This window comes from Cyprinodon tularosa, unplaced genomic scaffold (genome assembly GCF_016077235.1).
Source record: "Cyprinodon tularosa strain WSP-4 unplaced genomic scaffold, ASM1607723v1 ctg938, whole genome shotgun sequence".
In the NCBI taxonomy this organism is placed as follows: domain Eukaryota; kingdom Metazoa; phylum Chordata; class Actinopteri; order Cyprinodontiformes; family Cyprinodontidae; genus Cyprinodon; species Cyprinodon tularosa.
The window spans coordinates 36,640-64,598 of NW_024039716.1; the positions used below are offsets into that span (position 1 = coordinate 36,640).

Sequence of the window (27,959 nt, forward strand, 5' to 3'; positions counted from 1 at the left end):
GCTGCAGCTTCTGGAGGCGACCCTGCTACCCCCTACCCATCTTTTGCAACCACCCTCTCCAGTTTTGACCTTCCATCTGTTCAAGCCATTTCCGACTTCATTCATAAATCCAAACCTTCCACATGTCAGTCGATCCTCTCCCGTCCATTCTGGTTAAATCCTGCTGTTCTTCACTTGCTCCTCTCATCACCAAAATCATCCACTCTTCCTTAAGCTCTGGTTCAGTCCCCTCTGCACTCAAAACCGCTAAAGTCACCCCAATTCTGAAAAAACCTGGCCTGAAAAATCTGTTGCCTCCCAACTCCACAACCACCTGATGTCCAATAATATTTACGAACAGTTTCAATCTGGCTTCCGTCCTCTGCACAGTACTGAAGCCGCACTCATCAAGATCTCTGACGACCTCCTTATGGCTTCTGACTCTGGACTACTTTCCATCCTCATTCTCCTGGACCTTACAGCAGCCTTCGACACCATCTCCCATGCCACTCTCCTCAGTCGACTATCATCCATCGGTATCAGCCGCAGCCCTCTAACCTGGTTCACTTCATACCTCTCAGATAGGTCACAGTTCATACAACTCAAATCTCATAAATCCATCTACTTCCCCGTTTCTGCTGGTGTGCCCCAAGGTTCTGTCCTGGGGCCCCTCCTGTTTATTACCTACATCCTCCCTCTTGGCTACATCCTCCGTATAAGCATCATATCAAATTCCACTGCTACACGGACGACACCCAGCTCTACCTTTCTACTCAACCATCTGCCTCACTCCCACCAATCTCCCTCACCCTATGTCTCCAATAAATCCACTCTTGGTTCTCATCCAACTTCCTCAAACTGAATAGCTCTAAAACCGAAGTCCTCCTAGTAGGCACACCTCACACTCTCTCCAAAGCTAATAACTTCTCGATTACCATCAATGATTCAACTGTCCTCCCCTCCCCTCAGGTTAAGAGTCTGGGTGTCGTCCTCGACAGCACCCTCTCCTTCCATTCCCACATTAACAACATCACCCGGTCTGCCTACTTCCATCTGCATAACATCTCTCATCTCCGTCCCTCCCTCACTCCCCAAACTACCGCCATTCTTGTTCACAGTCTCATCACTTCACGCATCGATTACTGTAATTCACTTCTTTTTGGCCTTCCAAACAAGTCCCTCCAGAAACTACAGCTCCTCCAAAACTCTGCAGCACGCCTGATAACTCGGACCCCCATTTTTCATCATATCACTCCCATCCTGCAACAACTCCACTGGCTCCCCATCAAACAAAGAATAATCTTCAAACTCCTCCTAACTACATTCAAGGCCCTCCACAGCTTGGCTCCATCTTACATCTCAGATCTCCTTGACGTTAAAACCCCCACCCGCTCCCTACGATCCTCCCACACCTTCCAGCTCTCCGTTCCCTCGGCCCGTCTGGTCACAATGGGGAACCGGGCATTTAGTCGCTCTGCTCCCCACCTCTGGAACTCCCTCCCTCCGGATTCTGGACTCCTTCCCTCTTTTCAAATCCAGACTTAAAACTTTCCTGTTCAGACAGTCTTATCCCATCTAGTTCATATGCATCACTCCAATATTGTTTTCTTCCTCTGGCTTTATTTTATTTCCTGCTGTTTTGTTTTCTGTGGCATCTTTATGCTTGTACTTTTTAGCTTCCTGTTTTTAATGTTTTTATCTGCCTGCACAGTGTCCTTGGGTGTTGTGATAAGGTGCTTTCAAATAAAATGTATTATTATTATTATTATTATTAAGAGAAATAAAACATCTTGATTTCCAAGCCGAATTGGCTGGAAATGAGGCGGAGTTCAGTGTATAGTTCAAAAAGCTGAATGCGCGCTCCCGACGCAGGGTCTACAAATCCTGGCGGGGATACTTCGTGGTTTTCAAAACAAATCAGTCTCAGTCGCTCGCGTCATCTCGTGCTGCATTCACGGCAGTCCGACATTGGAAATTAGCGGTCGTAATTCTCAAATTATCCATAATTTATAAGCCTTTCCTCCCCTACCGCCAACTGGGATGGCAGCAGGGGTGGCAAGCTGTCATTTAGGGTGGCATTTGCCACCCCAGTAGATCCGCCTATGACTATATGCTGAAGAAAAATTTGTTTTTCCTGGTTGAAATGTAGTACTTAAATCTATATTTGTGTTTTACTTAAACTTAAAATTTCTCTATGTTGTACTATCCTTAATAAACAGTCTGTGTTCTAAAATCAGGCGTTTGATGAAATAAAACCTGGTTAAATTAGAGAGAGCATGGTGGAGAGAGGTTGGCATGAAGGGATAGAAAGAGACAGATGCATCAGGTGGGGGTGGGGACGCACAGACAGCGTCAATAGAAAACGAGCGTCAAGCATCAGAGAGCAAAGAGGAGCCTCATCAACAAATTTTTAGCATCTTCAAGCGGCCTGTTTTTAGGTAAAGTCCAACCAGCGGTAATATGACCGTTATAAAGATCATTTCGTGTTATTTTTGTCGAAGGTTTGTGCTTAAATTCTATGGCGATGGAGATAATGATGATGGGAGGATGAAGAAAGGGTTGAAATGATCCCCCTGTTTCTCCGCAGAATCCAGACAGCAATCTCAACCTGTTTCTGGTCAGATCCATCCGACTTTAGGCATAGGTTAAGGCTTTCCTTTTGCTATTGCGTGTTTTTTTCGAGCGTATGTTTTCATTGTCGCTTTGTGGGGCGTTTTTCTCCTTAGTGCGCACATTGATACCTCCCAAAAAGAGAAAACGTTATCTGTGGGTGTGTGGACCAGTGTTCTGTTTGTTAGGTTCGGATGTCATTTCGGTGAAATTCAGGTCGAATTAACGGGTTTAGAAGCTAATTTTCTGTGAATGTGGGCCTGTTTTTCAGCGTTGTTTGGGTTTGATGTAAAATGGAGGCTCGATGTGGAAGAGGAGGATGGCCGCCTCAGCTTTGCAAGCTATTCCGTCACACCACTTCTATATATGCTGTTCAATAACATCCAGAAATAATGCTGAGTTATTAGCGTTTTACTCGTCATTGGTTTCCAGCTCAGCAAGTTTTTCCCATACCGCCAATAGGCTACAAGGTCAAATGGACGGATTTCTCGGGGAACCCATCCAGAGGTTATAAAACCAAAAATATAAACCAATATGTTAAACATTCTTCTGAGGGGCAATCACTTTATTACTGAAGCTTCATAATCTAAATGATTGATTGTAAACATGTAGCTGTGGGTGGATTTAATTGTGTTAATAATGGATCTCGACTATAAACATCTAGAATGCACAAAACTTTCACAACTAAACTCCCAGTGAATATTATAATGTATTTATCGCCTACATTAAAATGTTTAAAATAAGTCCTCAGATGTTTTGTTGTCATAATAAAAAGACATTTAAAAGATGACACGATGAAAGTCCAAATGACTTCTATATTTGGTTGAAAGCTGATAAGCATTAATTTTCAGATAATTAAAAAGACGTTGAAAACCCAATTTTCAGCATAACCGCAGGGTTTCGTCGCAAAGTGTGAGTTCACAGCTCATGATGCATGTTCAGCCTGACGCTCTGATGCGATCTACCTGCTCACGCTGTACATCTAAAAAAACACGTCAGACTGAGGCCCTGTCCACACGAAGTCAAAACGAACACGAAACGCTGATATTTTCCAAAACGTTTGCCGTAAAGACGGAGACGTAAAATAAATGTGAGCGTCCACACGAATGCATGAAAACGCTGCAAAATGTATGCCAGGCCTGTAAGTGGCGCTGTGGTGCCAAAGCAAAAATAAGCGACGAAATGTTGGGCATGCGCACTAATATTTATACATGGTTGCCCTGCGGGTCCATTTTCGTGGTTAAGTCAAATTCAGGTGCTGAACTATGTCGTCGATATTGCTCTGTTCTTCCTGGAGATATTCCAGAAGAAGAAGATTCTGTTGTAAGCCCGACAGCATTAGCAGCAACGGCGCCATTGTTGTTGTGATACTGGTCGCGCATGCGTGTTTAGAGGCGACGCTATGACGCATGCGTGTAAAAAAAAAAAAATGCGGTTAGAGCGTAAAGATGGAAACGCGAAAACGGCGTTTCGAAATCTTCCCACTCTGAAGGCTGAATAAAAAAAAGATCGTTTACAGACCCCCGAAACGCCGGCTTCGTGTGGATGAGAGGCTGGTTTGGGGAAAAATTTGTGCGTTTAGGCCAGGGTTCGTCTTCGTGTGGTCGGGGCCTCAGCTCCACAGTGAGATGGCGCTACTCTATGGGAGAATTATCCTGCCATAATGCAAGAGCACATAATTTCAATTTGAGGAAAGAATTTCATCCTCTTGCACTCAAAACTTATAATGCTCACACTAAAAACATGCACTCTCTCTCAAATATTTTCTCTTCTCTCTCAAATCTTTGTTTCTTCTCTCAGATTTAATGCTTCTTGCACAGATATTTTCTCCTCTCTCTTGCCTCCTTCTCTTCGCGCACAAACCGCGCTCTGCACGAATCTCAGAGACGCTCGCAAACCCGTAGGCTCTGCTTGCAGATTTTTTCTGCTCTCTCTCGGATTGCACTTGGATCGTTGCCTAGCAACCATTCCAGCCAATAGAATGGCAGCCTCGGAAAGGGTGCGCCTGTTTAACCCTACTGAGTGTGCCTGTGCTACTACGCCACTTATAAGAGCGTCAGCTGAAACTGCTATTTACAGTAGTTTTGTGGCTCGATTCAGCAAAGTTCAGTACTTATGGATAACCCAAAAAAATTCTGAATTAAGTCATTTTAAACAATTAGTTGTTTGTTATGTAGAGAAGCAAAGAACCAACATAATAAATTATCTTGAAATACTTTGTTGATGCCCTAAAAAGAAAAGGCAACGATGCATTTTGACAAAAACATGGCTTAGCAAACATTGCTACTACAGGGCTGATTATTTTACAGAAAGAACTCCATTTCCATTTAAAGTTTATGCCCAGCTTAATTGGACTAAACTGAGACAATATCAGACTAACCAAACACAACCCAATTTTCAACAACTTTTCCTGAACCAAGTCAAGATGGACCGACTTAGCCTACAACCCAATGCCTAAATTAGTCTGGTTCTCGGGGGGTTCTGACAGTCCAAATATGTCCACGTTGTGCATTGACTCTCTCTCTCTGTTGACTATTATCATATTGTGTAAACTAGACAGAACCAATCTATTGTGTTACTCTTAGATATCTTTTTTGTTAAATGAAAAGACTGCAAAAATAAGCTTGAGCTGATCTGTAGCAACCCAGTCTCATGGGAAAATGTACCCCCACTACGTTGGTCCACACTGCAAAACGTAGTGGAGGTACATTAATGGCCATTTTTTTGTGGTACTGTTACGTTTTTTCTACCTATACGCTTTCTATTGTTTTACGTCCTAGTCACGTGACTTTCAAGATTCCAGCTGGGAGAAGGAAAAAAATAAATATATGGCCGACATTCGCTCATTTTTTTGTGGAAAGATTAATGACTTGAGTTTGTTTTTGCATTAAAATGAGTTTTGATTACATTTCTAGTGAGAAATGTATAGTTTGTTGCCAGAATATTTACTCAGGGAATGTACATATTCACTTGCTTGTTCGTTTCTTGCAAAGATTTTTCAAGATAATGTGAAACTGTAACATTTTGGTATAAACATGGCTGAGATTTCTCTAACTTTTAGTGGGAAAATCAATAATTTAAATCAGTTTCTGCATTTAAATGGGTTTTTGATTACATTTATAGCGAGAAGTGTAGGGTTTATTTCCATAATATTTACTTAGTGAACATACATAATCACCCGCTTGCTAGTTTTTGCTACGTTTTTCGGATCTCGGCAGGATTATGTGAAATTGCAACGTTTTGGCTGCTACCCATCGCCTAGCATTTAGCTGCCGCCCCGATTCAACATTGAATTCTTTGTGATTTAACTCCATCTGACGGATCAAACCCTCGCCACTGCGTGCGTTGCGTCTGAGGTTGATTTTCAGATCAATGCATTACGCCGTGGCATACGGGAGAAACTAATTAAACTAGTTAAAAAAAGGATCATGGGTTAAGATCGGATGTGTTTTATTTGGAAATCTACCGGATCCTTTGTGCATTTCACTTCCTGTTTGGTGCGATCTCATTGATGGGTTTTAACCAGATTTTGACCAAAGAGGAACTAAAAAAAAAAAAAAAAAAACTATTTAAATACACAACCAGCATATCTGGAATCAATGACAGAGAGCATACATAATCACCAGCTTGCTAGTTTTTGCTACGGTTTTTCGGATCTCGTCAGGATTATGTGAAATTGCAACGTTTTGGCTGCTACCCATCGCCTAGCATTTAGCTGCCGCCCCGATTCAACATTGAATTCTTTGTGATTTAACTCCATCTGACGGATCAAACCCTCGCCACTGCGTGCGTTGCGTCTGAGGTTGATTTTCAGATCAATGCATTACGTCGTGGCATACGGGAGAAACTAATTAAACTAGTTTAAAAAAAGGATCATGGGTTAAGATCGGATGTGTTTTATTTGGAAATCTACCGGATCCTTTGTGCATTTCACTTCCTGTTTGGTGCGATCTCATTGATGGGTTTTGACCAGATTTTGACCAAAGAGGAACTAAAAAAAACAAAAAACAATTTAAATACACAACCAGCATATCTGGAATCAGTGACAGAGAGCGACTGGGACCAGAAGTTTATTAATTTCTCCCCACTGATTTCCATTCAAAACGTTTTCGATCCCACCGGCCTCTAGGGAAGGGGCGGGCATACCGACACCTACTGTTCATGAGTGTGTAGCAACATTGTTTTACATCTATTAAATTCTATTTTTTAATTTTGTATTCTGAAGATAAATAAATAATGCTTTCCTTAATCTATAAATATCTTTTATATTTCCTTTATTTCCCAATAATCCTTTAAGACTCCATTCTTGGCCTGTCCTCTTTTCAATTTCTTCCTTTCAAGTTTATATGTTTTGCAGTTCATCAATACATCTGCATTTTCTATCTCTCCACATCCTTCACATTTATCATTATTTTTCCTCTCTATTAAGTATCAATTGTCATTTAAATAAGTATGACCTACTCTTAATCTGATCATTATTATTTCTTCCCTTCGGTTTCTCTCATTAATATTTCTATTTAATACTGACTTTTGTACTTTATATAACCTTCTTCCTTTTTATCTTCATTCCACCTTTTTTTTGCCATTTTTCAATTTCTTTCCTCTTAATAAATGATTTTCCTTCCCCTTTCCCTAAAGGAATTGTAATTGTTATTTGTCTACTTTTCATTCCACCTAACTTTCCATTAATTAGCTTGAAAACAGCACTTTGTAGGCACCCAGTTTCTCTAACAATGGCCCTTTTTGGGTTACCCTCCATGCATTGGGTGTCAGTTCAGTGGCAGTTCCAGAACATTTTCTTAGGGTTGACCAGGCAGCACAATAATGTGCATGTGGCCAAAAAGTAATAGGGATCAAATTCGGTTCAGAGTCAAGCTATTGGGATCAGGCATCAGGTTCAATTTGCATATTTTCCTAGCCAAAACAAGGATTTGTTGGGCTACTGTAATTTTGAATTGAAAAACATCCTGAATGGGAAGTCTTCAAACTTGAAAAACAAAGTCCAAAGTTTTTTTTTTTTTTTTTTTGAATGATTATGACCTGGATGTCTAAGAATCTTCACCAGCTTATCAGGGAAATGAATGCCCATAATGTCTGTATTCTCCAAAAGAGAATAACAGAACAGACCTTCATGAGGCCCTTGTTAAAGCTATGCATATATTTATGCATCTATGCTCTTCAAATAACTTTCTGGTTCGACGCAACATTTACATTAAATGGGTTGAGAGGTTGTTCTTTACCAGTAAATACATAAAAGATTCCCAGATGACTGCCGATGCAAACTCTCCCCTATAAAACCTGAAACTAATTCTTATAAGAGAGTAAAATCTGTATTAGTCTTCATTAATTGTAGCATATTGTTGTACATAATCGATTGCTTTATTTTTGGTGTCAGCTTTTGGTCAATATGCTAACCTTAAAAGGTCAAAGTGGGAAAATGTAGTAGTAGTAGACAAATTAGCAATTAGAGGAGGCAATAACAATTACAATTCCTTTAGGGAAAGGAAAATCATTTATTAAGAGGAAAGAAATTGAAAAATGGCAAAAAAAAAGGTGGAATGAAGATAAAAAGGAAGAAGGTTATATAAAGTACAAAAGTCAGTATTAAATAGAAATATTAATGAGAGAAACCGAAGGGAAGAAATAATAATGATCAGATTAAGAGTAGGTCATACTTATTTAAATGACAATTTATACTTAATAGGGAGGAAAAATAATGATAAATGTGAAGGATGTGGAGAGATAGAAAATGTACAACATGTATTGATGAACTGCAAAACATATGAACCTGAAAGGAAGAAATTGAAAAGAGGACAGGCCAAGAATGGAGTCTTAAAGGATTATTGGGAAATAAAGGAACTATAAAAGATATTTATAGATTAAGGAAAGCATTATTTATTTATCTTCAGAATACAAAATTAAAAAATAGAATTTAATAGATGTAAAACAATGTTGCTACACACTCATGAACAGTAGGTGGCGGTATGTCCGCCCCTTCCCTAGAGGCCGGTGGGATCGAAAACATTTTGAATGGAAATCAGTGGGGAGAAATTAATAAACTTCTGGTCCCAGTCGCTCTCTGTCACTGATTCCAGATATGCTGGTTGTGTATTTAAATTGTTTTTTTGTTTTTTTTTAGTTCCTCTTTGGTCAAAATCTGGTCAAAACCCATCAATGAGATCGCACCAAACAGGAAGTTAATTGCACAAAGGATCCGGTAGATTTCCAAATAAAACACATCCGATCTTAACCCATGATCGTTTTTTTTAACTAGTTTAATTAGTTTCTCCCGTATGCCACGACGTAATGCTTTGATCTGAAAATCAACCTCAGACGCAACGCACGCAGTGGCGAGGGTTTGATCCGTCAGATGGAGTTAAATCACAAAGAATTCAATGTTGAATCGGGGCGGCAGCTAAATGCTAGGCGATGGGTAGCAGCCAAAACGTTGCAATTTCACATAATCCTGACGAGATCCGAAAAACGTAGCAAAAACTAGCAAGCGGGTGATTATGTATGTTCACTAAGTAAATATTATGTAAATAAACCCTACACTTCTCGCTATAAATGTGATCAAAACCCATTTAAATGCAGAAACTGATTGAAATTATTGATTTTCCCACTAAAAGTTAGAGAAATCTCAGCCATGTTTATACCAAAATGTTACAGTTTCACATTATCTTGAAAAATCTTTGCAAGAAACGAACAAGCAAGTGAATATGTACATTCCCTGAGTAAATATTCTGGCAACAAACTATACATTTCTCACTAGAAATGTAATCAAAACTCATTTTAATGCAAAAACAAACTCAAGTAATTAATCTTTCCACAAAAAAATGAGCGAATGTCGGCCATCTATATTTATTTTTTTCCTTCTCCCAGCTGGAATCTTGAAAGTCACGTGACTAGGACGTAAAACAATAGAAAGCGTATAGGTAGAAGAAACGTAACAGTACCACAAAAAAATGGCCATTAATGTACCTCCACTACGTTTTGCAGTGTGGACCAACGTAGTGGGGGTACATTTTCCCATGAGACTGGGTTGTCTGTAGCCCTTAGATGAGATGCTACTCTCCAGCTGAACTCCTTTTGTTGTTTCTGCAAATAATCTGATCACCTTTAACCTTTTGCGCATGTCTAAAAAACCTTCTGGTCTTGTTTAGAGATAGGCCAGTACATCATCCGGAGGATATTTTTGGCAGATATTAGCATTTTCTTCGTATTATCTACATTGGCTGATACAGTTGTGTTGATTTACCAGAAAGTCTACCCTCTCATATTTTCAGGAACTCCTAATTTTTGTGTCCTGCTATCAGCCAGTTTCCATCCTCTGATATCACCAATGAAAAATGATTAAAAACTGACTACGTGTTGCAAAAACTGTGTTTGGTGACTGACTTTTATTTCTGTCAGGCTGAAGTGACAGAAGTTGGGAAAAGACAGATTTCCTTGGCGTTTAAAAAAAACACAAAACAGCTTAAAAGGACCTCATCTATTTATTATTTGTACAATTTTGTAAACAGCAGCTGCTGATTAAACTGGATGTTACAACCGTTACATGATTATATGAGTTGTTTTTAGCGAGAAGTCGATTAGAAGCTCCGTGAAATTGGTCCCATCCGCCATTTCCTGCCTCTCTGGCTTCAATGCCCGCTCCCGACACAAGGGGAACAGAATTTCATACAACACAGGACAAAGAACGTCTGGAATTCAGTCAGAGTTTCCCATCCCTGGGACATCAGTCTGTTTAGCCACAGCTGGTGGTGACAACTTCTTCTTCTGCATGGGAATGCTACAGGCTGTTTTCCTTCGCATGCTGTCACTATCTGGTGAAATCCAGTACTGCACATTTTACTCAGATCAGCTTAGAAGCAAGATCGGGGGCTCTTGGGGAAACATTCGGGGCTGTACCCCAAGTTGCAACTCCTTAGAGTGCTCCTCCTGGTGTTGACCGTTTCATAGGTAGACATTGAAATCATGTCTCTCTCCTGATTATTTGGAAACTGAAAAAAATAATAATAATTATAAAAAAACAATACTAATTAATTTAAAAAAGGATTTAGAAGATAAAAAGTTTAAAACTGAAACCTTTAAATCCAGCTGGAAATGAAAGATTTGAATCTGAACAATACATTTCAAACTCACAAAAAAATTTGAACCTGAAAAAAATTAGAAAATGGAAAAAAGGATTTTAAGCTATGAAGCATTTTTTTTAGAAGACCAATCACACAAACGCAACTAATTTACTAAGCATTTAAAGACATTTGGGTCTCATGGTTCTGAATGCACCGGCTGGAAATATTTTGTCCAGGCTCCTAAACTGTGAGGCATCATTCTACACACATTATCATATAAGCCTCATCCTCATTAAGAGGCAACAGGAGTTTGAACCAGAGAAGATTAACATTTGTCTCTTCAACTTCAAATGTTTGTTTGCATTTTTTGAGTTTAAAAAAAATGCTTTATAGTTAATATTTGTTTTTGATCAAACTCAAATTTATTATCATTGGGTCATATCTGTCATGTAAATATAGGGAGAAGAAGCCACATTGGCTCAAAGAATTTCCCCAAAATTATTGACTGCACATGTGGCCAATCAGTTAGACTAATGTTAAAATAATCCCTATCATCCTTAAGAATAACCTGTGACGGTCGATCTCTGGTTTCCTCATGGTTGGTTGTTTGACTACTCTTCTTGTCAGAGTTTTTAAAGTTTATTAAAAAAAAAAAAACACACACACAAACTCTATCCAAATCTCCACCATTTGAAAACACTTTGTGTATACAAACTGACAAAAAAACTTTGTCTAAGTCCCTCCTTCACTCCGTGTGAATATTTTTGGAATGAACGAGGAAACGATCATCAAAACATATCGTTTATCCAGCATTGCCATTTTGGAGCTGCAATTCCAGTGATTTGCTCCTCACAGAGCGTCAGCTGTACTTGTTCCTCAATGCTGGTCAGAGGCATCTCATCTACTGTGCCCCCTCCTCTTTTGTTCGCAGATGTTTTGTTATCTGCCAGTTTTTCTTTGGTTCGCCTTCTAATATCCTGGTATCTTCTTTTTACTTCATCCACTGTTCGCAAGGTTTCACCAACAGCGTTTACTTTATTACAGATTTGTTCACATATAGCGTTCCTCTGTGTGACAGTCACACTTCTTTGCTGTAGCTCCCTTAAATGTTTGTTGGCTTCATCCACCAATACCTCCATTTCCATGGGGTCGAATTTCCTTTTGCGCCTTCTGCTGTCCAAACTTGCCATGCCGCAAACCACAAAACGTGCAAAACCATCATTTAAATAGGGCGTCTCCAACAGTTTTGCACCTGCCACCAGTTACGCAATCGCTCTTGTTAAATCACCCGCAAACCATGGTTCAGCCCCTCGCGCAAAATTCCAGTTTGCGAGCGCAAATTACTGCACGCAAAATTGGATCTTGATAAATCTGGCCCTCTGAGTGTGATTTTTAACAGATCGAATCCTATTTTTTTCATCTACAAATGGAACAACAGAAAGTGCTTTTAATAAAGGTAAAAATGGCCTGCCATAGGCACTTCATATAAAGTTGCACATTAACTCTCACAACAATCTTCTCCTTCACCATCTTCCTCTTCTTTGCTAACCTGACAACAGCCAGATGCATGTCTCGCTCCGCCCAGCTCCACTTACATACATCTGGGAACCCGCTCATTGAAAGTGATTTCCCCAACCGAATTTATGGTCTGTCCAATCAGGACGCAGGGTGTGTGTGTCCTGGAGTGGAGAAGCGACCGTGAGATTCCAACAACAATGGCGGCTGGCATCGAGGAAGCAAGCGTTAGCATTGATGCTGCTATTTCTTCTGTGTTGTCCAATCTATCTGATATTGTTTCATTAAAAGAACATCAGACAACGGCTTTGAAGGCTTTTGTTGGTGGAATGATGTTTTCGCCCTTCTCCCGACCGGATTTGGCAAGAGCTTGATCTACCAAATGGCTCCTCCTCTCACAGCGTCACGGGTTAGCTTCGGTGTGAGTGGTTGAAATAGCACGTCAATAAAGATGACAGACAAGTGGCTTATCCAATCATATGCAAGGAGTTTTGATAAGGCCCAGCCTTCAGTAAAGGCAATTCCTATGGCGGGTTCCCAGATGTATGTGAGTGGAGCTACAGTAGGCGGAGCGAGACATGCATCTGGCTGTTGTCAGGTTACTTCTTTGCAGCTGTAGTCTTTAAAACACATTCTCCTTTTTTGAGTTTTTCATTTCTATATTAAAACCTTTAGTTCCTGTGGGGTGAAATAGGCTCATCTTGTTACCTGTTGTCATAGTGCAGGGGTTGACTTTAAGGATTATTACCACTTGCCCGACTTTCACATTTTTTTTGCCCAGAAACAATTTTTACATTCCCAGTATAATGTTTGATAAATATAGTTCCTAATATTAATTTTTGTATATATATATATATATATATATATATATATATATATATATATATATATATATATATATATTAGGGCTGCAACAACGAATCGATAAAATCGATAAAGCGTTGGCAACGAATTTAATCATCGATTAGTTGTGTCGCGCGATTAATGCGTCATCCGCCGCCGCCGTTATCCCGGGGAAGAAAAAAAAATATGGCGGAGCGAGTCAGCGCCGCAATTGCAGTGTTGCCAACTCAGCGACTTTTCAGACCCCTCCAGCGACTATTTTTTTAAAAAGCGACTAGCGACAAATCTGGCGACTTTTTACGGTGTCACTGGCGGCTTTTGGAGACTCTTACGTGAAAGCATGTATCGTTCCTACTCTTGTCCTCCAGCGGCAGCTGCTGCCGTGGGGCGCCTCCCCCATCCCAACGCCTTTCTCCCTCTCCCACAAGAATCCCTCTCAGCGCTGCAGTCCGAGCCGCAGGATTTTAGTGAGGAGTTTACCCTCAGCGTCCAGACTGCAAATGAAGCGCGCATTCCCCGGGATTGACGGCGCAAATTGATCACAATAATTAAAATAGCCTGCGTAAAAACAAATAAACATGGCACGGAAGCACCACTGTTATGACGCAGCACCTGAAAAGAAAACATGTTGGAGCCTTCAATGGCAGTGAAGATAGCTGATCAGCAGGATGAGTAACCATGTTTGTTTCATTTTAAAGTGGGGAAACGTAAGTTAGTTTCTCAGGTAGCTCATCTGATGCTTTCCTTACCGTGTTAGTAGGTTACAGACAGTGATAAGGTTGGCTACTTATTTTACTTTTAATTTCATTTGAATTAGCTTAAGCAGCGTTTATATTTTCTTTATAAATAAATTAATTTGCAAATTATGAGGGCAAGGCTTTTAAAGTTTAACTCTTCTGGCAAAGATAAAGTAAAGAAGATCCTGCAATTTATGGAAGTAAAGCAGAATAAAATCCAGCAAGATCAGTAATATGTCAATTAATTATATGCCACATTCCCATGTAAATATCTGTCTTTGGAGGATGTGTTTTTTTAGCACCCCTAGTTCTCTCATTTTTATTCCAAATACAATTTATAATTTGAATCACAGGGCTATTTTTATCTCTATGGTTCAGTATTTTCTCAAGTAGCAACTTTAACTGCTATACTTTCCTGTCTTAAAAGGCAGAACTCTTCTAGTCTAAAAAAACCTCATTTGTTGAAATGGGGGGGCCTATTGTTTGAACCCCTTAGGGGCTTTAAAAAACAAAAATGCCTGTCTCTTTTTGCGCTTTATGAAACAAAGTAGCCTATATTTTGTGGATGTACAGCTACATTTCTCATGTAAGTTTGCGTAGTTTTAAAACAAACATTTATTTTTCATATTGCACCAGTACAGTTAATGAGAAACCTGTACTTGTGTGCTTGTTTGTTCTGTCTAAAATGTTTATTTTGGAATAAAGAGGTTAATATAAAAAAAATATTTTGTGTCCGATTCATCGATTAATCGAAAAAATAATCGGCCGATTCATCGATTTTCAAAATAATCGTTAGTTGCAGCCCTAATATATATATATATATAAAATATGAAACATGTTTGTTTTTTAAATGTTTTTTGTAATTCAGTATTTTTTAAGTTTACAGGTTCCTGGTGTGTACAGGTGCTGGTCATAAAATTAGAATATCATGAAAAAGTAGATTGATTTCAGTAATTCCATTTAAAAAGTGAAACTTGTATATTATATTCATACATTACATACAAACTCATATATTTCAGATGTTTATTTTGTTTAATTTTGATGATTACAAATGACAACAAATGAAAATCTCAAATTCATCATATCAGAAAATTAGAATATTACTGAAGACCAATAAAAACAAAGGATTTATAGAAATGTTGGCCAACTGAAAAGTATGAACATGAAAAGTATGAGCATGTACAGCACTCAGTATTTAGTTGGGCCTCCTTTGGCCTGTATTACTGCAGCAATGCGGCGTGGCATGGAGTCGATCAGTCTGTGGCACTGCTCAGGTGTTATGATAGCCCAGGTTGCTCTAATAGTGGCTTTTAGCTCTTCTGAATTATTGGGTCTGGTGTATTGCATCTTCTTCTTCACAATACCCCATAGATTTTCTATGGGGTTAAGGTCAGGAGAGTTTGCTGGCAAATTAAGAACAGGGATACCATGGTCCTCCAACCAGGTACTGGTAGCTTTGGCACTGTGTGCAGGTGCCAAGTCCTGTTGGAAAATGAAATCTGCATCTCCAAAAAGTTGGTCAGCTGCAGGAAGCATGAAGTGCTCTAAAACTTCCTGGTATGTGGCTCCGTTGACCCTGGACCTCAGAAAACACAATGGACCAACACCAGCAGATGACATGGCACCCCAAACCATCACTGACTGTGGAAACTTTACACTGGACTTCAAGCAACGTGGATGAAGTGCCTCTCTTCTTTTCCTCCAGACTCTGGGACCTTGATTTCCAAAGGAAATGCAAAATTTACTTTCATCAGAGAACATGACTTTGGACCACTCACCAGCAGTCCAGTCCTGTTTCTCTTTAGCCCAGGCAAGACGCTTCTGATGCTGTCTGTGGTTCAAGAGTGGCTTGACACAAGGAATGCGACAGCAGAAACCCATGTCTTTCATACGTCTGTGTGTGGTGGTTCTTGAAGCACTCACTCCAGCTGCAGTCCACTCTTTGTGAATCTCCCGCATATTTTTGAATGGGTTTTGTTTCACAATCCTCTCCAGGGTGCGGTTATCTCTCTTGCTTGTACACTTTTTTCGACCACATCTTTTCCTTCCCTTCGCCTCTCTATTAATGTGCTTGGACACTGAGCTCTGTGAACAGCCAGCCTCTTTAGCGATGACCTTTTGTGTCTTGCCCTCCTTGTGCAAGGTGTCGATGGTCGTCTTTTGGACAACTGTCAAGTCAGCAGTCTTCCCCATGATTGTGTAGCCTATAGAACTAGACTGAAAGATCATTTAAAGGCTTTTGCAGGTGGTTTAAGTTAATTAGCTGATTAGAGTGTGGCACCAGGGGCCATCAATTTTGAACCTTTTCACAATATTCTAATTTTCTGATATGATGAATTTGAGATTTTCATTTGTTGTCATTTGTAATCATCAAAATTAAACAAAATAAACATCTGAAATATATGAGTTTGTATGTAATGTATGAATATAATATACAAGTTTCACTTTTTAAATGGAATTACTGAAATCAATCTACTTTTTCATGATATTCTAATTTTATGACCAGCACCTGTATATGCATGCGTCAGATAATGAACTCAAGCCTACATTACCGTGTTAACATGCTTTTCAATCCTTTCTGCACATTCTTTTCAAACTAAACTTTTCTTTACACTTTTGTGTGCTAGTAAAAATATAAATTGTAATGTTAAAAATCTAAAAAAAAAACTTTATACAAGATGACACTATTAATATATTGTGACTTTTCTAGAGAATCATTATACAAAGTTATTTTATACAGGGTTTCCACAGTCTTACATAATTTCAGATTATTGCTGGGCGATATAGAAAAAAAGCCTATCGATAAAAAAAAATGCATATTGATCGATATCGATAATTATTGAAAAGATTTGAAACCATACACAGCTCGTACTCCTGCGGGTGTGAGCGGCTGAGATGATAAAAAAAAGTTGGTTGTGTTATCAGACTTCGTTTTCACTGGTTCGCTACACATTTTACAGATGACTGTGGTTTGTTTTTTGTCCGACTTGCCATGACCGAAATACTACCAAACTGGCGAACTGCAAAAACCCTTCTTTGGAACAATTTCCTCCGCCTCTCCTTGCTGCGACGTCTTCATGTGCTCTGTGTTGTGGTTTGAGAGGGCGGCGCTTTGTGACGGCGTGCCTGGGTTCGCTATTGCGATTGGTTGGGAGGAAGTAGTGACTAGCATAAACCTACATGATAGGCTACAATGAGAAAGAAGGAAAACTGCGTTTTTTTATCGAACTTTTATCGACCCGCTTTTTTTTCTATTGCGCCACACGTCTATCGATCGATATATATCGTTATTGAATTATCGCCCAGCCCTATTTCAGATTTCCCTGACTTTTAACTGACTATGGATTAGTTATCCCTGACAACATAAATGCAGCAACAAGACAATAATAACATAACAGGTCACCAATTTAACATGTTTAGCTCTATAACATTTAATGAAAATGTTTTAATGTATGAACTGCATCACTGTACAAAATACCACCATATCATAGCCTTTTTACACTGTGCGCATGGCATACAATTATGCCAATTTTCCTAATACGTGACCGATAATTTTTAATCTAGGGTTATCTGGGCGGTGGGTGTCTGATTCACGCCAATTCACACCATCTTGGCAGAAAATCTCGCGGCTTTTTCAAATCACGTGAGAATGTGTACAAAACAACAAAAATGGCGCCCGAATGTCGGTGATTTAAAAGTAAATTTGAGTGATAAATCTTTTTTTTTTGTGATCATTGCTCTTGTCCGGCGGGCAAATGCAATGAAATTTGTACTCTCCCGTCAATAAAAACTACTTGCCCCGGGAGATCGGGTAATGGTTAACATCCAGCCCTGTAGGGACTTGTCAGATCGGGGCTCCACTGATAATGGCTTTTCCTTCTTGTTACGCAAATGCTAAACTCTGTGGTTCTACTTGGAGTTGATTGAACTAATTCATAGCATATTCATAGCAACTGAAAACTCAGAGTTCCTGACTTTAGGCTAGATCAATTTAGTGTGAGTTAGTTAAACCTGCTTCGTGAATTGAACCCCTCGTGAGAAAAAATATGATAACAACCTAGGAAGTAGGGAGGATCTCATGGAGGTGCAGCAAAAACCTCCCAACTTCTCCCTTAAAGGAGATCCTAATTTTTGCCCCCCCTTAGCTTAACTTTCATCCCTGTGGCTTCCCTTCTAGCTGAGTAATGCTGTGGCGTTGTGTGACTGCTATCACAACTTCAGTAAAGTCAGTTTCAGCTTCATTTCAGTGTTAATCCCTTTCTTTCTAAGAGGAAGTCTTGCTGTTGCTTTGCAGAAACACACAATCGTGCACCCTAAAAGATGTCTGCTGTGACATTCAACCACTTCAATCTGAAAAACTCACATGAAGAGAAAAGACAATTAGGAGAAATTTATTGATACAATTACTTTTTCTTTGGCGCTCAGACCTCGGCAGGAAACATACTGTTTAATTTTGATAGATATGCATGAACAGGAGCAAAGAATAGGGCTGTTGCCCCGAGGCATGAAACTGGTGGGGGAGTGGAGATAGATGAAGTTGGTCAGTCTGTAGACTGCTGGTTAGCAAGCTGGTATGCTAAGTTTATGGGGAGAGCCAGTGGATTGCGTGAGTTGATACTAGAGCTTCACTCAGGGACCTGGAAGATGGAAGTCCATTTGGATAACACAGGTTGAGAGAACCTGTCCATGATGAGCAATCATGGAGCGACAGTGGAGAGGACAAACTCCCTGTTGGGAAGAAACCTCTGGCAGAACCAGGCGCAACATTTGACCAGACCAGGTAAAATGAGACAGGGAACGCAGTAAGAGTCCGGGAGGAATGATCTAATGAAGCTATAGCTACAATGGTGGAGGAGGGGCTGGAGGTGGGTTGAAACGGTGTCATCTGAATGAAGTCACACAACGCATCTGCCGCCCGCACACAGGAGTAGCAGTATCAGATGCCTTTTAAGATGAAATTTGGATGCCAATCAGCTTTCGTGGAGGTGTGGCACAAAGCTGATTGGCTGTGTTGCAGGTGGATGAAGGAAGGCAACGAGTTTCTTCAGTTGAATTTCCACCTAGGCTTCCTTTAAATTTTCTGCTCCTGAATGCAGACAAACCAGAAGTTCTTTTGACTAGAGTCTTGGAAAAAGAAGCTGATTAGACAGACAGACAGACAGACAGACAGACTGTCTTTCTTTCTTTCTTTCTTTCTTTCTTTCTTTCTTTCTTTCTCTCTCTCTCTCTCTCTCTCTCTCTCTCTCTCTCTCTTTCTTTCTTTCTTTCTTTCTTTCTTTCTTTCTTTCTTTCTTTCTTTCTTTCTTTCTTTCTTTCTTTCTTTCTTTCTTTCTTTCTTTCTTTCTTTCTTTCTTTCTTTCTTTCTTTCTTTCTTTCTTTCTTTCTTTCTTTCTTTCTTTCTTTCTTTCTTTCTTTCTTTCTTTCTTTCTTTCTTTCTTTCTTTCTTTCTTTCTTTCTTTCTTTCTTTCTTTCTTTCTTTCTTTCTTTCTTTCTTTCTTTCTTTCTTTCTTTCTTTCTTTCTTTCTTTCTTTCTTTCTTTCTTTCTTTCTTTCTTTCTTTCTTTCTTTCTTTCTTTCTTTCTTTCTTTCTTTCTTTCTTTCTTTCTTTCTTTCTTTCTTTCTTTCTTTCTTTCTTTCTTTCTTTCTTTCTTTCTTTCTTTCTTTCTTTCTTTCTTTCTTTCTTTCTTTCTTTCTTTCTTTCTTTCTTTCTTTCTTTCTTTCTTTCTTTCTTTCTTTCTTTCTTTCTTTCTTTCTTTCTTTCTTTCTTTCTTTCTTTCTTTCTTTCTTTCTTTCTTTCTTTCTTTCTTTCTTTCTTTCTTTCTTTCTTTCTTTCTTTCTTTCTTTCTTTCTTTCTTTCTTTCTTTCTTTCTTTCTTTCTTTCTTTCTTTCTTTCTTTCTTTCTTTCTTTCTTTCTTTCTTTCTTTCTTTCTTTCTTTCTTTCTTTCTTTCTTTCTTTCTTTCTTTCTTTCTTTCTTTCTTTCTTTCTTTCTTTCTTTCTTTCTTTCTTTCTTTCTTTCTTTCTTTCTTTCTTTCTTTCTTTCTTTCTTTCTTTCTTTCTTTCTTTCTTTCTTTCTTTCTTTCTTTCTTTCTTTCTTTCTTTCTTTCTTTCTTTCTTTCTTTCTTTCTTTCTTTCTTTCTTTCTTTCTTTCTTTCTTTCTTTCTTTCTTTCTTTCTTTCTTTCTTTCTTTCTTTCTTTCTTTCTTTCTTTCTTTCTTTCTTTCTTTCTTTCTTTCTTTCTTTCTTTCTTTCTTTCTTTCTTTCTTTCTTTCTTTCTTTCTTTCTTTCTTTCTTTCTTTCTTTCTTTCTTTCTTTCTTTCTTTCTTTCTTTCTTTCTTTCTTTCTTTCTTTCTTTCTTTCTTTCTTTCTTTCTTTCTTTCTTTCTTTCTTTCTTTCTTTCTTTCTTTCTTTCTTTCTTTCTTTCTTTCTTTCTTTCTTTCTTTCTTTCTTTCTTTCTTTCTTTCTTTCTTTCTTTCTTTCTTTCTTTCTTTCTTTCTTTCTTTCTTTCTTTCTTTCTTTCTTTCTTTCTTTCTTTCTTTCTTTCTTTCTTTCTTTCTTTCTTTCTTTCTTTCTTTCTTTCTTTCTTTCTTTCTTTCTTTCTTTCTTTCTTTCTTTCTTTCTTTATTCCGGACTCATGGTCCAATAAATACATACATAAAATAAGATAAAAATAATTAATGATAAGAAACACAATACAAGTACCATCCATCCATCTTCCTCCGCTTATCCGGGGTCGGGTCGCGGGGGCAGCAGCCTAAGAAGGGAGGCCCAGACTTCCCTCTCCCCAGCCACTTCTTCTAGCCCCTCAAGAGGAACCCCAAGGCGTTCCCAGGCCAGCCGAGAAACATAGTCTCTCCAGCGTGTTCTGGGCTTCCCCAGGGGGCCTCTTCCCGGTGGGACGTGCCCCGAACACCTCACCAGGGAGGCGTCCAGGAGGCATCCTAACCAGATGCCCAAGCCACCTCAACTGGCTCCTCTCGACGTGGAGGAGCAGCGGCTCTACTCCGAGTCCCTCCCGGATGACCGAGCTTCTCACCCTATCTCTAAGGGAGAGCCCAGCCACCCTACGGATTGCTTGTATCCGCAATCTCGTTCTTTCGGTCATGACCCAGAGTTCATGACCATAGATGAGGGTAGGACGTAGATCGACTGGTAAATCAAGAGCTTCGCTTTTTGACCCAGCTCTCTCTTCACCACGACGGACTGGTATAGCGCCCGCTTCACGGCAGATGCTGCGCCAATCCGCCTGTCGATCTCCCGCTCCCTTCTTCCCTCAAGTACCATTATCGACTAAATAGGAACTTTAAGAAAACAGGAATACCAGTGTCTCCACAGCTTAGACTGGTATCGGATTGCACTACGTGTGGTATCAGTAAGTGACAGAATAATTTCATTTCCAGATGCATTTAACCTACCTACCTGATTAGTCAGTCACTTTATTTTGATGGTATTAAACTGATTTCAGACAATTTAATATTATTCTTTTTGTTATTTTTGATCAAGACCTGTCATTTAAATCCCATATCGAAGAAGTTACTAGAATTTTCATCTGCAGAATATTGCAAAAATTAGAAATATGTCCAGCGGTGATGCTGAGAAACTAGTCCATGCATTTGTTACTTCAAGGCTGTACTGTTGTAATTCTTTACTATCAGGCAGTCCACAAACTGTAGTTTAAAGTCTTCAGCTGATCCAAAATGCTGCAGCCAGAGTTCTGATGAAAATAAAAATTAGAGATCATATCTGTCCTATCCTGGCTTCTCTTTATTGGCTTCCTGTTAAATCCAGAATAGAATTAAAGCTATAAAGCTTCTATTTAGAGTGGCTCAGGTTATCCTGAGCTATCTCTATAGTTGTGCTGCTATAGGCCTAGACTTCTGGAGGACATAGAGACCCTTATTTCATCATTCTGCCTCATTCTATCTCTATTCTCCCACTCTGCAGAATTTGTTAGTTCAATCTCTACCATTATGCTCTCTCTGCTTTTTCTCATAGTAGCTTCATCTGGTCTGTCCCTGTTTGGCTGTGACTCCATTCTGGAGAGAAATATCAGCTGTGCTGCTGCCATCAACACCTTTATTTATAGATGTTGTAGCTTGGCCTGTTTTTCAGTGTAGTCCTTTTTCTCTGACTGTGACTGGCTGGATGTGCTCTCTTCATCCTCTGACATGGGAGCTGGCTCGGACCTCGTCTGCCTGGCTCTGTGTTTCCTGGACAGGGCCGCCTTTTACAGCTGCTTTTTGTCTCCTTGAACCCCAGTTGGCTTCAGCAGATGGCCGCTCACACTTGCCTGGTTCTGTTGGAGGTTTCTTCCTGTTAAAAGGGAGTTTTTCCTCTCCACTGTCGCTACAAGCATGCTTAATGTGAGGGATTGCATTCAAGTCGATGAGTTGATGCAATCAACTGGTTTTCCTTAGATAAAGAACTTTGAATCACTTTGGTTGTATCATCTGGTGAACTGTAAAGTGCCTTGAGATGACATGTGTTGTGAATTGGTACTATATAAATAAACTGAATTGAATTGAATTAAATGTTAGATTCATCTCATGAAGCTACTCCCTCCCAAGATTTAAAAAAAACTTAACCTACTGGGGTCTTTGAGGTCTTTTCTGAAACGTCTTGAGTTCCTCTTGGATCCAGGCCAACACTTCTGAGCCTCTTTCAGAAACCTGGTGTGGAGCTCCTGCTATGTGTGGTTGATAGTGAAACACCCTTGCTTGGTTTCACTGGACAGTTAGTGGTTGTAACCAAACTAACTAGTCCCAGCAGCTTTTTCTGCTACGACAAACTTGAATGAGTGTCTGTTTATTTCTCCCCCATCATCAGGTTGTCTTTCTTTGATACCTTAGTAAAAAGAATATATATATATATTTTTTTAAGCTTAGTCAGGAAAAACACAAACCTGCTCTGATTTGCATCTGGTTTGGCTTCTGAATTCTCACAGATTTCAGCTGCTGGATTTGCTTCCGTCAAACAACACAGTTAAGAAAGCATTTCCAGGCACCGAAATTTGACATGTTCAGTACTTAATTCAGTTTTTCTGCAGACTTCCTGCCTGTATTCCACTGGGTGAACTGAGGCGACGATGGGCTGCCTGGTGATGTAGGGAGTGGCTGCTGAATGGACCTCAGACACTGAGGGCAAACTTCTTCTTCCGTCTCTACAAACACAAAAACCTTGAATAAGAAAACCAGCGGCTTCATAATTGGTTTAAGAATCAGACAATATGACAAAAAGGATAACATTAGATTCTGTTCTCCTGAAAGCCAAACATTAGAAATCTCTTCCACGAAGATTTTAACAATCATTAAAATCCACTTCAGATATGGATCTCCACCGTTTGCTACTTTGATTCTTTTGGACCCAACAGCTGGACTCTTGTGATTCTTGTAGATTTTGGTTTAGAGAGGAGCTCGCATTCTGCTCAGTGACTGCTAGTCTTCAAGTCCTGTGCCTGTAACACCACCCCTGGTCATCATTGTTCTACCACTGTGCCCTGAAGTGGGATCCTCTGTGTTTACTTTTCCCCCTACATGGTTCAGGTTATTGCAAAACATCTCTGCTTTAGTTTCATCTGTTATCATCTTGTCTCAGAAGTTTTGTCCTTCATAACAGAGCAGAGAGAAGAGGCTTTGTCCTTTAAACCTTCAAACAGCCAGACTTGTTCAGGCTCATGACATTTAACCTTTGACCTGCTAGTTGAGACCTGTGGAGTCTCAGGTGGAGAGCCAGGGCTTCTGGATCATTCTTTGAGCTTCGCAATTTTCATGCTCTCTGTGGGATGAACTAAGGACCCTTCCCATGTTGAAGTTCAGAAACAGTTGCTTCTTTAAGGTCATTGCTGATAAGATGTTCTTCCATCTTGGCATTATGTTAACACAGACATCTGTTCTCCATAGCCTTAAACTGCTGAAAAAATAAGCAGGGGTTACATGTTCACCAATTTTTTTTTAAGAAGGCCATATTTTTGTTTAGGTTTTTTACTGTAAATCAGAACAGTTTTATCCTTTGAAACACTAGAATATGTAAAAATGTTAAATCTTAAATCCCTTTTTAATTATCACTTTATGAAGGAACTTTGGCCAAGGTTGATTTTTTTTCATTGTCTGTCATGGCTTAACCGTTTAAACAAACTACCTGAGGGTAAAGTTGTCAAACAGAATCTGTTTAATTTTAACTGTCTGCAGGTTTAGTAGGCCTTAAAAATTTTATCTGAATTACTATTACAAACTTTGATGTATTTTCATAAAGTTTTCATGTGATAGATGAGGACTGCGAAGATTAGAGATGTCCCGATCCAGGTTTTTGTACTTCCGATCCGATACCGATACTGGCCGATACCAGCCTATCCGAGCATGTATTTAAGTTTAAGTTAAAGTATTTAGCCTTAGTTGTAAGACTCATGTTGAAAAGGGTTTTAGTACTCTTGATAACATCTAGCCAGCTGAATTAGGTGAGATTGAATAAAACAAAATGATTGGTAACAACAAACTTACCTGTTTATTAAGAGATAAACACAAACTGGACAAAATTATGAATAGCAATCTAATATTGCACAGTGAACAGTAAAACCATAAACAGTTAAAGGTGCTATATTACTGTAAGTTTTAATAAAAATGCAAAACAGACAGGAGTGGAAAATAGTCTATTAACTTAGAATCAGGACTCTACTCTTGAAAAAAGACACTGCTTAAAAAAAAAATCTGTGCAAATAATAGTTAAACAAAAATGCCTTATACTCCCCAATGTCCTCCACACCTAGTCTTCATCTACACATCGTGCAGGATAAAATAATCCCACACAGCTGACATTTTCCCCGCTATCTTCCAATTCACCTGTTTTAAGGGTTAGGCCGGGAGACAGACCCAAAAAGACCTGTGGGTGTGTTGAAGGTGTTCTGGAAAATACGGACCGGATTCAGGGAACACTGGCGAAAAATGGTGGAATGGATTGTTTCAATCGGCGAAACTGGAAAATAAGGATCGGATTTTTTTTTTAAACTGGATCGGCAGTCTGGATCGGCATTTTTACATGCTTTGCCGATACGCATTTTTTTGCCAATATCGGGACAAGCCTAGCGAAGATACTGGAAGATCATGTCTGATAGTATTTTAGGAAAACGCTAGTGATGTTATGAGATGAGCCAAGGCTTTGAGGCGTGTGTCAAGTTGTGGAGGGGGTATTTCTGAGCAGTGGGTATCAAGTAGGGCTGCAACAACGAATCAATAAAATTGATAAAAATCGACTTTTAAAAGCGTTGGCAACGAATTTAATCATCAATTAGTTGTGTCGCGCGATTAATGCTTCATCCGCCGCAGCCATCATCACATCCACTTGACTGAAACGGGGGAAGAAAAAAAAATATGGCAGAGCGAGTCAGCGCTGCGGGTGCAGTGTTGCCAACTCAGCGACTTTTCAGACCCCTTCAGCGACTATTTTTCAACAAAGCTACTAGCGACAAATCTGGCAACTTTTTACGGTGTCACTGGCGGCTTTTGGAGACTCTTACGTGAAAGCATGTATCTTTCCTACTCTGCCGTGAGGCACCTCCCCCATCCCAACCCCGTTCTCCCTCTCCCACAGGAGTCTCTCTCAGCGCTGCAGTCAGAGCCAGCAGGATGTTTACCCTCAGCGTCCAGACTGCAAATGAAGCGCGCATGCGCCGGGATTGACGGCGCAAATTGATCACAATAATTAAAATAGCCTGCACTTTGTAAAGTGAAAAAAGTCGTAACATGCAACTTTTGTAAAAACAAATTAACTGTCATGATGGGTTCTCAAATGGAGACCCAGTTATGCAGAACACCACAAGGCGGACACGAGGATAAAAGTTTAACAGTTTATTAAAGCACAAACACAGAATGTACTGGAATCTGGTTCGGGCCTGGGTCCTGGTTTCACTGGAGTCTGCGTGAGAGACAGCTGTTATGAACTGCTGGCAGGGTTTGTTTTTCAAGTGAGCTCAGATAGTACCTTGAAGGTTCTTGAGTTATTCTCCTTGGGGGAGTTTCTGTTGGTTCTGGAGAAGAGTTTATCAGCAGAGTCCGTAGCTGCTTCAGCATCTCACGTCTAGCTCGGGCAGACCTTGGTTTGGTTTTTCCAGCTCTAGTCCTGAGCTGCTTGGGGGTTCTCAGAAAGTCTTCAGGGTTTGGCTCAGAGGGTCGGCTCGGCAGGTTAGCTCTCCTAGAGCTTTCACAGAGGAGACTCGGGTTTCCTGGGAACACAGAGAGAGAAGTTAGAATCCAGTCTGGATTCAAAGTCATGGAGATTCACAAGGAGCAAGGCTTTAGCGCTGACCAACTGGAACAACACTGCGGCGTTGAGGCAAGGTCTGAAGGCAGCTTATGTAGTGGATCCTCTGATGGTCTTGATGAGCTGCACCTGTGCAGGAGGCTCCCTCAGAGGATCCACGGCGGACTCTGCTGGAGAAAGATGGGATTTTCTCCAGCTCCCAACAGTACCCCCCCCTCAACGACCGCCCCTTGGCGGTCCGGAGGAAGTGGATGGACAGGAACGCTCGTACTCCTCTATGAGTGCAGGGTCGAGGATGTACGAGCCTGGGACCCACTGACGATCTTCAGGTCCGTAGCCCTCCCAGTTGACGAGGTACTGCCATCCGCGACCTCGTCGACGGGAGTCCACGATGCGGCGCACCGTGAAGGCCGGATGGCCATCGACCTCCAGGGCGGGTGGTGGGGAGTCGGACGGAGGGCACAGGGGGCTCGAGGAAACAGGTTTGATCTGGGAAACATGGAAAGTGGGATGGATACGGAGGGACTGGGGAAGTTGCAGACGGACAGAGGAGGGGTTGATGATGCGAGAAACTTTGAAAGGCCCAATGAATCTCGGGGAGAGTTTCCGAGACATCCCCTTGAGGGGGATGTCTCGAGTGGAGAGCCAAACTTCTTCGCCCACAGAATACTCAGGGGCGGGGCGTCTCTTAGCGTCAGCGAAACGCTTGACTGACTCGGTTGACTGGTTGAGTGTGGCGATTGTCTCCCTCCAAATCCTCTGGCAGCGACGGATGTGATGGTTAATGGACAGCACCGATATCTCTCTCTCATCTGCAGGGAAAAGAGGTGGTTGGTATCCGAGACTGACCTGGAACGGGGACTGTCCAGTGGATGCAGAACGGAGAGAGTTGTGGGCATATTCTATCCAAGGGAGGTATTGACTCCAATCCACAGGGTTGTTGGAAGTGAGACAGCGGAGGGTGGATTCCAGTTGCTGGTTCATGCGTTCTGTCTGGCCGTTTGATTGAGGATGGTAACCTGAAGTGAGAGATGGTTTGCAGCCGAGAGCAGAACAGAAAGCCTTCCATACCTGCGAGATAAATTGTGGACCTCTGTCCGAAAGAATCTCCTGGGGAATGCCATGAAGCCGGAAAACATGTTTTATTAACAGCTGGGCTGTCTGGAAGGCCGTGGGAAGTTTCCTGAGGGGAACCAGATGGCAGGACTTCGAGAAACGATCAACAATGGTTAGAATAGTGGACATACCTCGGGAGACAGGGAGGCCGGTGACAAAATCTATAGCTATATGAGACCATGGACGCGAGGGAACAGGAAGTGGTTGAAGCAGGCCAGAAGGAGGTTGGTGTGAGGCTTTGTTGCGGGCACAGGTGGGGCAAGCCAACACATACTCCTTAACGTCTCTGTGGAGTTTGGGCCACCAGAAGCGCCTGGAGATGAGAGCTATAGTCCTACTCACTCCTGGATGAGCGGTGAATTTGGCGGCGTGCATCCACTGGATGAGACGGGACCTGACTGAAGATGGGACATATGTACGGTTAGGCGGACCGGTACCTGGGTCTGGTTCTGTGGCTAGGGCAGAGTTGATGAGGTCCGATATCTCCCAGTTGACCACTCCTATGGTACACGAAGCTGGGAGGATGGGTTCAGGTGTCTCAGGATGATCGACGGAGTAGAGACGAGAGAGAGAATCGGGCTTCACGTTCTTGGATCCGGGTCTGTAGGAAATGATAAGGTTGAAACGTGAGAAGAAGATTGACCACCTGGATTGGCGAGGATTTGCCTGTTTAGTTGACTGGATGTGAGCCAGATTCTTGTGGTCTGTCCACACGAGAACTGGATGCTCAGCTCCCTCCAGCCAATGCCTCCATTCTTCCAACGCCAACTTAATAGCCAGGAGCTCACGGTCGCCCACGTCATAGTTCTGTTCAGCTGATGAAAGCCTACGAGAGA

The 27,959-nt window shown here is 40.7% G+C and overlaps 1 protein-coding gene across 1 annotated transcript in view; it reads left to right on the forward strand.

The window, feature by feature from the left end:
- The first annotated feature begins 2,300 nt into the window (after window positions 1–2,300).
- The window catches only part of clip3 (CAP-GLY domain containing linker protein 3), a 60,378-nt gene continuing 34,719 nt past the window's right edge, over window positions 2,301–27,959 (forward strand). Inside the window, exon 1 of the mRNA XM_038274889.1 lies at window positions 2,301–2,417. The gene's annotated coding sequence lies outside the window, so the exon portion shown is untranslated. The remainder of the gene's footprint in view (window positions 2,418–27,959) is intronic.